Here is a 16,404-nt window from a genome sequence, read left to right as displayed (position 1 = left end):
GTCTTCTCTATTTGGTAGGTAGAAAATGCGTCCTTTTCCTTTTCCTATTCTGCCAAGGTAGCCTTCCTGTCTTCCTTCATCTTTTCAAGTTGGCCTAGGAGCTCTTGCACGTACTCGTCATAGTTGGTCACTACCGACATGACGAATGGCATAGATGTTATGGATGCTTAAACCTTGGACTTCTTTGGATCCTTTCTAGATTTTGCATCCACGACATCAAGTCTCTTTATCCCTATTATTGGAGCTCCTTTGTTGGGTGTTGGTCCAAGGTGCTACACCATGTTGACTAGGTATAATACCCAAGCCATCACATTACTTTGGTCCATCACGGAATCCATGGTTTCTTGGGTGGTAGTAGTAGTGGTGTTGAGATATCGAGCTCCACTCGTGATACGCCAGGGTGACCGTTGTGCATTTATGTCACCGACGTGTTAGTTGCAGATGCGGTTGGTACACCGCCCATGAATAATAGCTACATGATAGCTATCCTTATCTACTCTAGTTCGTGGCTCAGTTAGTATGCCACCTTAGTTAGTTGAGTTTGGTTTGAGACCCATATAGAGGGTTCTTCTATTTTCTTTGTACTTGAGTTCTTTTGGCTTACACAACTAAGAAGAGGAAAACTGTTTTCAACCTCCACCCTTGTGTGTCTTCCCCCATTGTGCAAGCAAGAAAGCTTCAAGCGAGACTCCTTCCTTCTCTCCCACAATCTTGACATGGTATCAGAGCCTTGTTCGTGGTAAGGAGCTCAAGAAAGCAAGCCAAGCTCGCGGTGGTCTGGTAAGAGGAGCAGTGTTGCTTTCATTTCCTGTTTTGGGAGCAGATCTCTGCAGGTAGCACAGCTGGAAATTGCAGGAGTGCATTGTCTCAGGTTGAGACGTCCTTCGCGGTGAAGCAAGAGGGCAGTATATGCTGCGGGAAAGGGCTTTAGCCCTAGGCGACCTTGTTTTTTTGATTTGAGGCCATTTCGGGGCCTGTTTTGCAGACGGAAGTTTTCTGCACGCACTCAAGAAAAGGCTCAGTTTTATGCTGTGCGACCACTGTTCTACAGGTCGGTGAAAAGTTACTGTAGAAATTGCATCGTATGCTTGTGCGCAGAGACATTGGGAGTTTCAGAATCATCCTTGGTTCCTGTTTATGCAAAATCGTCACTAGGAAGTGACTGTGTGGTCAAATACCACTTTCGCCAGTTTTGCAGATTTGCCCTTGTGAGGCTGAAGCTGTGGTTTTTGCAGTGACAGAATTTTTTGCAGTCTTCTGTAATGGCATCTGATTCTCTTTCACAGATTGTCACTGAAAAGCTTGACAAGAACAACTTCCAGGCATGGAAGTTTAGAATGACGAATTTCCTTATGGGAAAAGGATATTGGGAATTTGTTGCAGGAAATGAAGAAGAACCAGTTCTTCCTGATGTTCCCAATCAACAACAAATGCAGGCATTTAAAACATGGCATGAGAGAGCCAGGAAAGTTATGTATTGGCTGTCTATCAGTATTTCAGACTCTATGATTGTGCATATTCAGGATGCAAGTACGCCAAAGGAGGCATGGGATACTTTGTCAAAAATGTATAGCACAAATACGCAAGCCAGGAAAATGCAGCTCAAGCAAGAGTTGCATAATGTGCAAAGAGAAAGTATGAGCATCAACGACTACCACATGAAGGTGAAGAAGATTGCAGATGCACTTGCTTCCATTGGGTCGCCAGTGGAAGATGATGATTTAGTTTCCGTGACCTTGAATGGTCTAGGAAAGGATTATGCACAGTTTCGGACATCCATTTCAGTTCGTGAAAGATTTCCTGATTTTGAGGAGTTGATTGCTCTTCTAATTTCTGAGGAACAGAGAAATGGTGGTGCATCTTCTTCAGGAGGAACTTCAAAAGAAGCTGTCTTCTACTCAAATGCTGGAAGAGGTAGAGGCAGAGGTAGAGGAGGCCGATTTGGAGGCCGTGGCAGAAATCAGAATATGCAGCAAACTCAAGAAAACCAGTCCTATGGAGGAGGACGTGGTAACTCTAGAGGCAGGGGGAGCCAAAGAGGTCGTGGTGGATGGCAAAGAGGCCAAAATGCAAACAGTAATGTTGAATGCTACTACTGTGGTAAAATGGGTCATATGGCTAAAGACTGCTATAAAAAGCAGAATGACATCATGAATGGAAAACTGCAACAAGGGAATTATGCATCTTCTAGTAGACAGGGTGATGACAGAAATGAGCATTTGTTCATGGTGCAGCACATGAACAATTCTATGACAAGTGCAGAAGAAAGCAATGATGTATGGTATGTTGACTCAGGTGCATCAAACCACATGACAGGTCATGCAGAATGGATGGAGGATGCAAAGAAAATGGAAAAACCAGGATTTGTGGAGACTGGTGATGATACTGCACATCCTATTGTGCAGATTGGAAAAATTCCCTTGTCTATGCAGGGTGGGAAAAAGAAATACCTGTCCGATGTATTTCATGTCCCGAATATCACCAAGAATCTGGTTTCAGTTGGTTAAATGGTTGAACAGGGCTTGCAGGTCAGATTTAATCCTCATGGATGCTTTGTTGAGGATATGAAAAATAAAGGTCGCTTGATAGCAAAAGGAAAGAAGAAGGGCAGAATGTTTACATTGGATGCAGACATGTCTGAATTGAGTGCATCAATGTTTGCACATGGGACCGGTGTAGTTGCAGATATTGATATCTGGCATAAACGCATTGGTCATGTTAATGTACAGCGACTTAAATCAATGCAGGCCCAAAATATTGTTGCAGGATTGCCCAAATTCAAGGTTGCAGAAATGCATAAGGTATGTGAAGCCTGTCAGTTTGGAAAACATGCAAGGAAACCATTTCCTAGACATGTTCAAGAGAGTGAGAAGCCATTGGAATTAATCCACTCTGATGTGTGGACTACTAAAGCTGCATCTCTTGGAGGCTGTCATTATTTTGTCACTTTTATTGATGACTATAGCAGAAAAGTTTGGGTGTATTTTATGAAAAAGAAAAGTGAAGTTTTTGGGCATTTCAAAACCCTTAAAGCTATGGCTGAAAAAGAAACAGGTCTGCAAATAAAATGCCTGAGGTCAGATGGAGGGGGAGAGTACCTCTCAAATGAGTTTGCAAAGTTCTTGCGGGAGCATGGCATAAAGCAGCAATATTCATGCAGTTATACCCCACAACAAAATGGAATTGCAGAAAGGAAAAACAGGCATATTGGAGAGGTATCTTGTGCCATGCTCAATGAAAAAGACTTGCCAGATTTTTATTGGGCTGAAGCAGTTGCTACAGCAGTCTACATAATGAACAGGACTCCCACTGCAGCAATACATGGAATGACTCCAGAGGAGAGGTATACTGGTAGGAAACCAGATATTTCTCATTTGAAAATTTTTGGTTGCATTGCCTATGTACATGTGCCAGATGAGCTGAGATCCAAGTTGGATCCAAAAGCTGAGAAGTGCATCTTTATTGGTTACTCTCTGCAGCAAAAAGGGTATAGATGCTATAACCCTTCTACTCGTAAGTTTACAGTGAGCAGAGATGTTGTTTTTGATGAGATGAGTAGCTAGTATAAACCAGTAAATGTGATTGATGATGTAGATGCACAAAATGGTAATGCTGCACAAAATTCACAGCAGCAGTCACAAAATATTAGTGGACCTGGAGCGTCCTCTAGCAGTGGTTCACATTCTTCGCCATGGACAGGCAGATTGAGATCAGGAGATTCTTCTCAAAGCAATGCAGATAGTGGTATGCAGGTATCACGAAAAGGAAAAGAGAAAGTTGATCAGCCCATGTTTGATGTGAATGCAGGTCACTCTTATGTGGATGGTGAATCCAGTGGCTCAGAGCAGAGCATTGATGATGAGTTGGGTATTCCTTCTATTGTTACACCTGGAGTAAGGAAGACCAGGGATGTTTTGAGAGCACCTGGGAGTGAACCTACTTTGCGCAGGTCTACGAGAGCTAGGTATCCTGTGGATAGGCTGAAATATGATGGATTTACAGCCATTCACTATGCATATATGGTCAAGGTGATACAGGAACCAGAACCCACTTCTTTTGAGCAAGCCATGGGAAAAGAAAAATGGGAGAAATCCATGGATGAAGAAATGGATGCCTTGGAAGCAAATGCTACATGGGAGTTAGTACCTTTGCCTAAAGGTAAGAATGCAATTGGCTGTAAGTGGGTTTATAAGGTGAAGCACAATGCTGATGGTTCTGTGAACAGATACAAGGCAAGATTAGTAGTCAAGGGGTATGCACAAACATATGGCATTGACTATGAAGAAACATTTAGTCCGGTTGCAAGGATGGCAACCGTAAGAGCAGTCATTGCTATGGCTGCATCAAAGGGATGGTCTTTACATCAGATGGATGTAAAGAATGCCTTCTTGCATGGTGATTTGCAAGAAGAGGTCTATATGGAGCAGCCACCAGGTTATGTGCATGCTGTTCATCCTGAGTTTGTTTGCAGGTTGAAGAAAGCCTTGTATGGCTTGAAGCAAGCACCTAGAGCATGGTCTGACAAGATAGGACAGTATCTTGTCACTATTGGCTTTCAAATTTCCAAGGCAGATTTCTCACTTTATGTGAGAAAAACAGAGAAAGGTATTATGCTGCTTGTCATTTATGTTGATGATTTGATTATGACAGGTGACAGTGATGAAGATATCCTTCATGTGAAAATGCTATTGAAGCAGAAGTTTGAGATGAAGGATTTGGGAGAGCTGCGTTATTTCTTGGGCATTGAGGTGATTAGATCACCAAGTGGGATACAGCTATTGCAGAGGCAGTATGGATTGGACATGCTGTCCAAATATGGGATGACAGGCTGTAAGCCTATTTCAGTTCCTTTGGAGCAAAATGTGAAGCTGAGCACAGATGCAGGTGAGCTTCTAGAAGACCCTACTATGTACAGACGCATAGTAGGAAGTTTGATTTATATGACTATTACCAGGCCAGATTTGAGCTATGCTGTTGGATTGGTAAGTCAGTTTATGCAGGCTCCAAGGAAACCACATTTGGATGCGGCTAGATGCATACTTAGGTATGTGAAGTCCACATTGCAGTGTGGACTATTTTATGAGACTGGGGTTCAGATACAGTTGCATGGATACACTGATGCTGATTGGGCTGGTAGTATTTCTGATAGACGATCTACCAGTGGATATGTATTCTCTTTTGGGAGTGTTGCAGTCACTTGGAGCAGCAAGAAACAGCCTACAGTTGCCTTGTCGAGCACAGAGGCTGAGTACAGGGGTGCAGCAATGGCTGCATGTGAGGTAGCTTGGTTGCATAAGCTACTTTATGATATGCATCAGTCTACAGATGGGCCAGTTGTCATTTATTGTGACAACATGAGTAGTATACACTTGGCAAATAACCCAGTCTATCATGCTAGAACAAAGCACATTGAGGTGCATTATCACTATGTGCGAGAGAGGGTTTTACTAGGTCTTATTGATCTAGTTTATGTCAGCACAGAGGATCAGGTAGCTGACATATTCACGAAGGCATTGGGCGCAGAGAAGTTGCGCAAGTTCAGAGACCTGCTTGGTGTGCAGGAATTGGGATTGAGCTCGAGGGGGAGTGTTGAGATATCGAGCTCCACTCGTGATACGCCAGGGTGACCGTTGTGCATTTATGTCACCGACGTGTTAGTTGCAGATGCGGTTGGTACACCGCCCATGAATAATAGCTACATGATAGCTATCCTTATCTACTCTAGTTCGTGGCTCAGTTAGTATGCCACCTTAGTTAGTTGAGTTTGGTTTGAGACCCATATAGAGGGTTCTTCTATTTTCTTTGTACTTGAGTTCTTTTGGCTTACACAACTAAGAAGAGGAAAACTGTTTTCAGCCTCCACCCTTGTGTGTCTTCCCCCATTGTGCAAGCAAGAAAGCTTCAAGCGAGACTCCTTCCTTCTCTCCCACAATCTTGACAAGTGGCAACCATGATAGGTGGGGGAAAATCCAATGGGGCCTTTACTTTTCCTTCCACCAAGGATCCTCTGGTCGTTTCTACTACTACTATGGAGTTGGTTCTAGCCACATCTTCTAGGATCCTTCTGGCTAGCTCTTCCACATGGAAGGGTTGTTCAATCAATAGTATGATGAAGAGGGCCATTTTATCATCCTCTTCTCTCCTTAGCCTCTCCTCCTCCTCTTGTCACTTCTTCCTTTGTTGTCCTTTAAGATTCTTCTTCTGCCTTCTTCATTCCTCCTCTTCTTCATGTTTCTTCTTCGTGCTTGAGATTTTCAACAAGATTTTCTTCTACTCCCCTTGGCTTGGTGGGAACAAACCCTCCCCACATTTCTTACTCAAAGTTCTTTTATTGGACGACTCCTATTGCCAGCTGAGCTTGGGGTTGAACTTCCTTCTCTCTTGAGGCTTGCTCTGCCTTCTCTTTCAATGGCTTTCTCACTTCTTTGTTTCCCACCTTTCTTGCTTTCGGAGATGTTGATGGGATTCGTGTGGGGCTAGGGAGAGTTGCTACTCGTGGGTGGAAGATCTCTCTAGATTCAACACCCATTCCTCCTTGGATGATGGTAGTCAATACCCCCCCAAATCCTATCAAGGATGCTTTTGATGTAGGCATTTTCTGGTCCAATTTAGTTGTGGTGACTGGTGACTCCCCTCTTGCATGTCTCTGGTTTGATGATAATGCCTTGGCTGATGATTTGATTGTCTTGTGGACATAGGCATTCAAGTTTACTTCATCTAGGGCCCCTCATGCAATACTTTCAAGCATTGTCACTAGAATCTGAGCCATGAGGGTATTGTATCGGTGATTGGAAAATAAAGCATGCACCATCTTGGCCTGAGGTCAAGGATGTCTGCTAGACTAATCCCATCATTGGTGTGAACCTTTGTCTTGATCATCTTAAACATGCTATAAATGTCCATTTTTTGTCTCTTCCCCTATGTGTTGGCAAATCCTAAGGCTTTCCCTACCATATCTAGGCTAAGCACAACTTCTATCCTTTTAGAGGAGCCTTTCTTCCTAACATTTATTGTGCCACTATTCTTTCTTGCATCAAAGGTTCTAAGGAATTTCATGCATTTTCCGTGGTCAATCTTCTCACCCACCTTCTCTACGTATCTGGGGAGATTCCACTGGTTTACTATTTGTCTCACCGCTCCTTCCTTGTTTATGGCTCTTCCAAATTGCTGATGTTATGGTACTTTAGTTGGTTGTAGACTTGTGTTTCAGTGGCTAGTCAATACATGTTGTGTTCTTCCTCTGAGAACGAAAGTTGGCTTACCATCTCATGTTCCTATTATTGCACAACACCTTATAACTAGCTCATTTGAGGGTAGTTTTTGCAAAAAAGAAAAAAATTTAAGATCGAACATTATGGAATGGTGCGATTGTTTCAATAAGGGAATGCAAAATTTTTATACTTCAAGTAATCCACACATTCCAAGCACAAATTCCATACAATATTTTCTTGAAGTACAGGTTTCCTTTATTCATCATTTTTTGCTTTTGAACCTTTTGAACATTTTTTTCTTTTGAAATGTCGTTTGAAGTTTTGAAGTTCAAGTCATGTTTTCTTTTCCATCTTCCTCCCCCCGGGAATGATGAAAACCCTTCCTAGGATTGGAGGATGAAGAGTTAAGGGCATTTAAGTGCATGCTTGCCATGCTCTACTTTGTTATGATTCAATCATAGAAATTTGGGATATACTCCAAGTGGGCGTGATGGTCCGTGTCATGAGGTCTAATGCCTAAGTATGTAATGTAGGTCAGGACATCAGTGAGGAAGTCACCACAGTTCATTTTGCTAGCAATATTGAAGGAAGCTACAAGCTCAACCCCCAAGACCTACAGACCGCTTCTTGGTCAAGCGTTTCAAGCTGAGCGGCCATGGATACCTCTCATATAGCCAACACGCCCTCCCTACCTATGGGGTGTAGTGAGCTTACCTTGATGCCCGATCGAGTATCCTCCTCTCTTGTGCACGTCGGTAGCTCCACAATCCTTGAGGCAAGCTCAAGCAACCTTAATCCCTCTCCAACAAGCTCCATCCTCCATAGCCACACGAGACAAGAGAAGAGTAGAGAAGGGAAGAAGATGAAGAGAGGAGATGGGGAGCTTCTTCACCTTGATCCCTCACTCTCACACACTCACTCCCTCACACTCACTCACTCCCTCTCTCAAGCACAAGCAAGAAGGCAAGAAGAAGAGAAGAAGAAGAAGAAGCTTTTTGCCACACACAAGAATGAGCTTCTCATTCACTTTTTGAGTTTATATACATGCCCTACTTCCCATGGGCGGTCATCCTCAATTTTTACATGGCCGGCCATGGCCTAGGCCTTTTTTCTCCATTCTTTCACTTCCTAGCTAGTCCTACCACCCTTATAAGTTCACAATTTGCACAGGAGGGAGCCTGGCGCTCTTTTACAAGGATTTGAGAGTGCCTTTGCATTTAAAGTTGCACTTTCTTACTTTTAACTCCTCCAGACTTCGGTGGCTGCACCTTGGACTTTTGGCAGTTGTCTCCATGCTTTTGGATTTTTCCAGACTTATTATTCTTCTAGGCGCCTTCTCCATGCCTGCCCTACGCCTTTTCTTGCTTCTCATATTTTTCTATTTTCTCGCTTTTTCATGTTGCTGGTGTTGCAATAAACATTACCCCCCTCCTAGCCGAGTGCCAGTTCCATGGCACTCACCATCATAGGTAGCGGGCTTTGGCATGTATCAAAGACGTGGGACATCTGTGGTTTCCGTGGAGGTGTGTTGGTGGTGGTGCGGAGGAAGGTTGTTGGGGACACGTTATTGGCCTAGATGGCTGGTGGTAGGGTTGTTGGAGTTGGTGATAGGGTTGTTCTTTGGTGGGGATTGCACTAATGGCTGGCACAGGTATTGGTTTTTGGGGATTCTGCACATGACAATTCTTGGTGGACTTGCAAGATGATAAAGGATAAGAATTCAGAGTTGAGTGTCGATGAAGAGTGAATGACCCTTTTGTTGGAGTCTTCAATACCTGCAATTGAAAACCTCTCATATGTGGTCTCTCCCTCGCGGTAGTGCTAGTCTTTTTATCGTGCACAAGACAAAGTTCGATTAGTTTGGGAGACATGTCAAACTCTAATCAAGCTAAGCGTATTGTCCTGCACTTGAGGATCCAAACTGTGTATATATTTTGGTGTAGATATTATGTGAGTGGTCATACATACTTAGATAAATATTACGTAGCTAGAAGACCGCAGTTCTGGTTCCTCGTAACAATGTGTGGATGAAGCAAAGTTGTCCATCTTGAGGAGAAGTACACATGAAGATGTATGAGACATTTGTGTTGTGGCAACACGATGTAGCATAATTGAACACATTGATTTGAACTTTCGGGAGCTGGTAGCTACTGGGCTTGCTCAATGAGTACAGTAGTGTACTTATCATAGCCATTCGTGCGGTGCTTACCACAATTGATTACAATGGTATAAAGACAGAGTGCACAAAGGAATCGTGCAAATGGATCAAGGTGACACGTCTAACCATAGGCGAGACAAGTTCCCTAAGTATGTACTACCCTTGATGTGCCCTGAACAATTGTGGGGGGTGTGTAGAGGGCTAGGGGACTAGGGACGATGGAGCCAGCTAACCAAGGTCACTGGGCATACCTAATTTGAGGACCCTTAGGTGTTGTGCTGTGAATGTGAGTGTTTTTTAAATTTTTTAAAAAAAGAATAACATGAGTACAACCATTGCAACACGTTGAGGCTATCAGCCTTTCAATTGGATTGGAAAATGTCGAGATTCAAAGGTTGCAAAATTGGATATTACAGTGATGATTGTGTCCTAGCCTCGTTGCTAGAGGAACAGTTGTTGAGATGGGGAGATACACTAGAGATTTTGCAAAACCTCTTTGTAACGTGCAATGTTGGTACAATTGAGGTAACAGTTGTCATGAGTGCCAAGTGTAGAGTTTGACCAAAAAAAGAGAGAGTGGCCCCACTGTTCATGCTTTGGGCCATGCGATGTGGGCGATCGGCAAGGGTGATTTTCGCTTTTGGTAGTGAGGCTTTGTCATGGCTCCTTGTGAGATTGCTGGTCTTTCAATGACTTGGGCATTGAACACTTTCGCACAAAGACCTGTGTCGTCCTGCATCCAGTTAACAATTCATGAGAGTATATGCAAGTCACATGCATCAATTACAATGACAAATGCAACACAAAAAGATATTACCTTATCAAAATCCTATGGTGCTGACTGTGATGCATATCATCGATGCTTGTTAAATGCATGACACATATTAGTAGTAGGTAAGGGAGGTTTGTATAGTTGGGGAGCCTGCCCCTTTAACCACTTAAGGAAAAAAAGTTATGACGAAATGGCATCTGGCAAGCAGCTTATACGACATAGGGCCTATTCTATTTATATGAGGCGTGGTGAATTTGGATGATCAGACAACTGGGGTTGTGCCGGTGGTGGGCTCCTATCAAGCTAGGCGGGGAGGATATCGGCCGGGACTTGAATGGTGTAGTCCATGGCTACAGTTATTTCAAGAATGCTTTTAAATAATTCATCAAATTTTCACTTATTTCTAGCTACCTTCTCCTCTTTCGAGCACCTGGTGCCCAAGCGTCTGGTGAGGGCTTGCATGGCTAGTGTTGCTAAACCCCGGGTGCTCCCTTGAGCCTTCGTCCTCTTAACTTGGGGAGTTTTCGGCTTGTGTCCCAGGTAATGTCTCTTGGGGCCTCTTTTTGGTGTGTACCTCTTTAGAGTAGGCACGTAGCATTCTGGTGGAGGCGCTAGTGTCTTGTGCTCCCTTCGATGGTAGAGAGCTTCCTTGTAGGCTAGCTACACTATGTGCTCCATGACATGGGGAACGTGAAAAATGTGAACCAAGGGTTAGGCCCTAAGGCAGGATAGAATAAAACGAACACAGGAAGCACAACAGTAGTCATCCAAGTGCAGGTGTTGAATCCCAAACTTTAACTCCATCTAAGCTTCCAAATGTCCAAGGTGCAGGACATGACACCACCCCTAATTATCAACCTAAGGATATGCCTGTACAATCCACTGTGACTAGCTCAACTGATGCACCATGATCTGCACAAGTGAAGGCACAAAGGGCAACAAAAGACATGATCACTTTTGGTTTGCTTAAGGATTTGACACCATAGTCTACCAACAGTAGCCAGTCCACTGAACTAGTCGCTACTACTTTCAATCAAGAATCACCCTCGTGGTGATGTTTATTCTACCTAGATTGTGGGGCGTATTCTAGCCAGTAGCTTTGCTCTTAAGTTTTTATGCGTATTTCAACTCTTCACTATGTTTTTCCTTTGTGTTATGTTTTCCTAATCACCTTACCCCCTCCCCCTCCCCCTCCCCCTCGTGAAAAGATGAAAATCCTTCCTAGGATTGAATAGGATGAGGCAAGGGCATTAAAGCACAGAGTGGTGTGTTTAATTTGAACAACAACCATTGGCAGAAATTTGGGTTGAATTCCAATTGGGCATGATAATCAAGTTCATGTGGTCTAATGGATGCTTGCGTGATATACGTTAGGACATTGTGTAGCACATTGCCAGATTTGAGGCGGCTAGCAACGTGTGGCTCTTCTTCTGTAAGGACTTTGTCGATGTAAGGATGGGCCAATAAATGGTTGTCAAGTAGTTTGTTACGCGGGATGGCCATAACCCTAAAAGAAGTAGGAGCTACGTACGTGGGGTTGTATTCTGCAGTCTTGATTACGTGTCTCTGCTTGGCATTCATCATAATTTGGCAACCTTTTCACTCCCATTGGAGGCGTAAGGTGTACCATTGCTGTAAGAATGAAGAGGTAGAGTTTGCAAGACTCAGGAGCTCTTCAAGATCTTGGATTGGTGCAGAGCCATAGAATTTGCAAGACTCAGGAGCTCTTCAAGCTCTTGGATTGGTGCACAGCCGACAGGATTTCGATATGAGGTTAGCATCCTGCCGATGATTGCTTGCTCCTTTGAGACTTCACCGCTAGCAATAAGCTTAGCTGCAACCTTGGGGAATTTGATGCTCATGAGCTTGTACTCTTCCCAAGTGCATGGTAAAGCACGGACTTCAAAAGCAAGTGGCTCATCAAGAAGGCCAAGGTCTAGCCGCTCATAACTTTAGGCGAAGGTCATGAATGTGCTATCCAACATTTTAATGCAAGTAACCAAGTCATCACCTGAATTGGCAGCAAGGTCCTTGGCCATAGTAAGAAATGAGCATCGCTCATATGAAGGCCTAAGACTTACTGGTGGCTGTGGTGGAACAGAACTAGATGGATGAATTAGCAATGATGTTCCACTATGATAGATGACTTTTGATGCCAAGAAGTGCTTTAAAATAGCCAAAAGTTACAAATTTCAGGGGAAAAATAGACTTCATTGGAGGCGACAGTGGCAATCAGTACGATTTTAAGTGGTAATGCTCGGAAAGTGCTTAAAAGAGCCACTCGATGGCGATCAGAGAAATTTCATAATTTTTTGGCATGACAAACGAGATCCTGGGAGATGCTCGACAGTGGAGGATTTCAAGACGAACAACCAAGATTCTTCAGACCACGATTCGGGTACCGGACGTGGGAGAGGGAGTGCTCAGAAGGCCAAAGGCTGAAATGCCAAGTGGAAAAGTACTTTAGGAGAGTCCAAAGGGTGTGACCCTTTGGGGGGAGCCCCAAAAATCAAAAAACATGGGGGGGGGGGGGGGGGGGGGGGGGTGCATTTTTTTTCCACGCAAGGAAGAAGGAAGGCGCCATGAAACGAAATGGAGGAGAGATGGGTTATGGGGCCAAAGAACAACCCCCCCAACTGATCTTGGGCCTGTTCTTCTTCCTATCTTCGCTCTCTATCACTCCAATCCGCTCCTCCAATGGCTGCCCAATTGTGGAGATGCAGATCTAGTCTTTCTCTCTCCTCCATCTCTCTCCTCTAAGCGATGGTTTGCATGCAAGAAATCAAGAAGAAGAGGGGCTGAAGGATGCTTGTCCGACTGTGATCGGATTGCTTCAAGATGAAGGGGAAGCTGAGGAAAGAGGTTCAACACTGAAGAATGGTGCTGGTCGGCTGCCCGGAATAATTATTAAAAAACTTGCAACACGCAAGACAAGCGGTATGCTCCAATTTTACAAAGAAATTTTCTTGTTTTTGTTGTTTCATGGTCCAAATGTTGTTCATATGCAATGAATGTTTGTTTGAATCTTGTTTGCATCATGTTTGAGGGATGCAACTACAAAAATGCAGAACCCATAATGATTTAGAGCCGTTATTAAATTTTTTAAACTCGCAAAATATCAAATTTTTAATGGAAATTAGTGGTTTTTTCGATTTTGAGTTGGAAAAAAGGAGTGGAAATGGGATTAAATAAGAGAAAATGTTAAGTTTCAGTCAAAATAATAAGCCAACACAAATAAATTAGAAAATTCCTATTTTTCATGAATAATAAATACGAAAAAATAGCCAAAAATAGAGAAAAGTGGGGTTTTCGCGCTCAAAAAAATGGAAAAATAAGATTTATATGCGTGAATGTTTGGCGAGGTTAAAGAACGAGGTCAAGCCTCAGTTTGGCCTCGTCCTTTGTGTTATAGTACGTGTTTATTATTTTTTATATACAAAAATGACACAAAACAAGCATTTATACCTATGCAACGCAGCAACACCTAAACGGTGAGGGGGGGATGAAGTTTGTGAGATGATCTAATTGTTGAAAAGATACAAATTCTGATTTTCCTCTTTATTCATAGCATTTAGGGATCGTTTCATAATTAAATATAGGCGACTAGTAGCACGAAAGTTTCGGTGCTAGTCCCTAAAGCAGCGCAGCACGTAACACTTAGTTCATGAAAGTGCTGTTTTTCGCACCTCATATGGCTGGTTTTTTTAAAATCATAAAATGGTTGTGCACAATCGTCATACACCTTGCATCAAGCATGTCACGTGGTATCTCCTGGAATGCATTGCAATTGATTGATAAACTTTGCAAATGCTGATAGGACATGAAACCTAAGTCGTGGGTTAGACGGGCGCTTCCATTGGGAAAAGTTTTGTGAGGCAAATCAAAATCTCCTGAAATGCTGAATTATGAAAGAGTGGAGTTTGTGCGAATATTATATGTGTTAGCGATGCATCGAGGGGCCAATCCCTGAGGTGTAGGAGAGTCGCAGTGAAGCTACGGCAATCAGCTGGGAGGTGCTTCCCTATGTGTGTATTACGAGGCATTATGACTATATGTTATGGGATCTCCCTTTGAGGAGAAGGGAAGGTGAACGTTGGACTATATATTGGATATAAATGCAAAATCTTCATAAGCATTAGTGCAAAGTGAGGTTTAGATGCCCCTGGCCCGCGAGGCCATGTGGTGGGGTTGTCTATCATATGCATGAGGTCCGACTAGTGCCATAGCCAGTGCCAGCCCATTTTAGGTCCCATCAATGGTGTGTCTGCTAGGAGCTACCAACAAGTGGTGGTTCTCGAATCTAGGGTTTTTGGGGACCAAATAGTTGGTTTATGTCCTCTGACAAGGACCATCAAGCCGAAATACAGAAAGCAGAATGTGCTGAGAGGACTAGTCGTCGGCGGTTGGAGATTGTAAGATTCTATTCTCCTCAAAGGAGCAGGCCGTTATGCACAAGTGGTAGTGGTTCTAGTAACCTAGGTGTTACGAGTAGCTCTTCGAGTGCAAGTGGAAGTCTTGGTACTTCCCTATTTCTAGTTAATCAACCCACAACAAGTGGGGGTGTAGTGTTGCCTACACAAACTCCTGTTGTCAATCCGGTTGTAGCCATGGCACAACCTATCGCAATTCCAGCAGATACACCAGATTTACCGGCATTAGAAGCACCGTTGCCCATTTTCCATGGGTTAGTAGAAGAAGATGGAGAACTCCACATTAAGGAGTTTCAAACGCTCATGTTCAACTATTGAATCCAAGATGAAGGACACCTAATGATGTTCTTCAACATGATGTTAAAAGGAAGAGCGGCAGTGTGGTATCACGGTCTAGAAACCGGAACCATAACTAGCAGTGCCCAATTCTTTATGGCTTTTCGTAGGGATTTTTCCCTAGAGAAGGGTGGACAATATTTGTTACGGCTTTCCGTAGGGAGTTTGCCCCTGAGAAGGGTGGACAATATTGGTTGTGTGTTCTGAATGTAACACGCCAAGAGCCAAATGAGAATGTCTAGGCATATGCCAAGAAACTAAAGCAAGTTCTTCGCAAACTTAACGCTTATATTCCCATTCCAGCATCTGCACAGTTGCAATATTTCCTACATGGATTGGATTTTAATATCCAGGTGCAGCTGAGTAGTGTTGCTTTGGCCGATATTGACACTGCCATTACCCAAGCAGAAGGAGTAGAGTCACGCTTGCAAGCAGCTTATGCAGCAAGGATAAATTGAAATAGTAATAATTTGGCCTTGACCAATGGGAGTCAAGGGGTATATCGAATTTTCCTATGTTACCAGCTCTTCCTAACATGACTATGCCTATGGCTAGTCAGGTGGCCTCACTAAATAGTGGTGGAAACCAAATAATGAATCCTAATGTTGTCCCAGTTTGTCAACGGCCGATTCCTAATCAAGTGGTTAGGCCCATGGGATGACAGACTGACGATCGCGGCTATGAGTCGAGTGCTTCTAATTAACCACTCTTCGGGGCTATTCGATAGAAAAACACATCAGGTGCCCTACTTGTTGACCAAGGAAGAGTTACACATTGCTAGCCGAGTCAACTCTGGTGACTTCCTAACTGATGTTCTCACATACATCACCCAAGTATGGATTAAACCCTCTGACCTGGACCACGAAGCCCATTTGGAATACAATCCCAATTTCTATACTTGGCTCCTTCACAAGTAGCCCCTACATCTCCATGCCGAAAGCCCTTCACCTTCTAACCCTAAATCCTAGAAAGGATTCTTCTCAAGCTGGAAGGGGAGGGGGTAAGGTGAATTAGATCAGAATCAGTAAATCAAATCAAAGTCAGTGAAGCACGTAGATATACATTGTGGAAAATGGATGGGGTAGGAAAAGGGCATGAAAACTTTGAAGTAAAGGGCAAAAAGTCAAAGTTTAAAAAGGGGAATCTGCATTAGATCTTAATGAATTCATTCAAAAGCATAGAGTTTTTCTTTTTTAGCAAATTATTATGTCGCAAGCACTAATAAAATTACGATTTATGACAGGAACAAAAAATGTCGCAGCAAGACCGAGCCCATTGACTCCCATTCATGGAAGAGGAGAGGACGCGGTACAGCATCAACTTGGAGAGCTGCGCCTACAATCAATTGAAATTCTGAACTATTCACAATTTAGAAGAATTAGTGGCCAAGGAAGAAACGGCCAGGAGAGTCGTGGAAAGATGCAACTTCAAGAAGTACCTGAAAAGCTTCGCACAAGAACCCGACCACACAAGCTGTGTGGAATTTCTCAGGTCCTA

This window comes from Lygodium microphyllum, chromosome 22 (genome assembly GCF_053477565.2).
Source record: "Lygodium microphyllum isolate KBCC chromosome 22, Lygodium_microphyllum_v1.1.10, whole genome shotgun sequence".
NCBI lineage: Eukaryota > Viridiplantae > Streptophyta > Polypodiopsida > Schizaeales > Lygodiaceae > Lygodium > Lygodium microphyllum.
Note: the sequence above shows the minus strand (reverse complement) of the source record.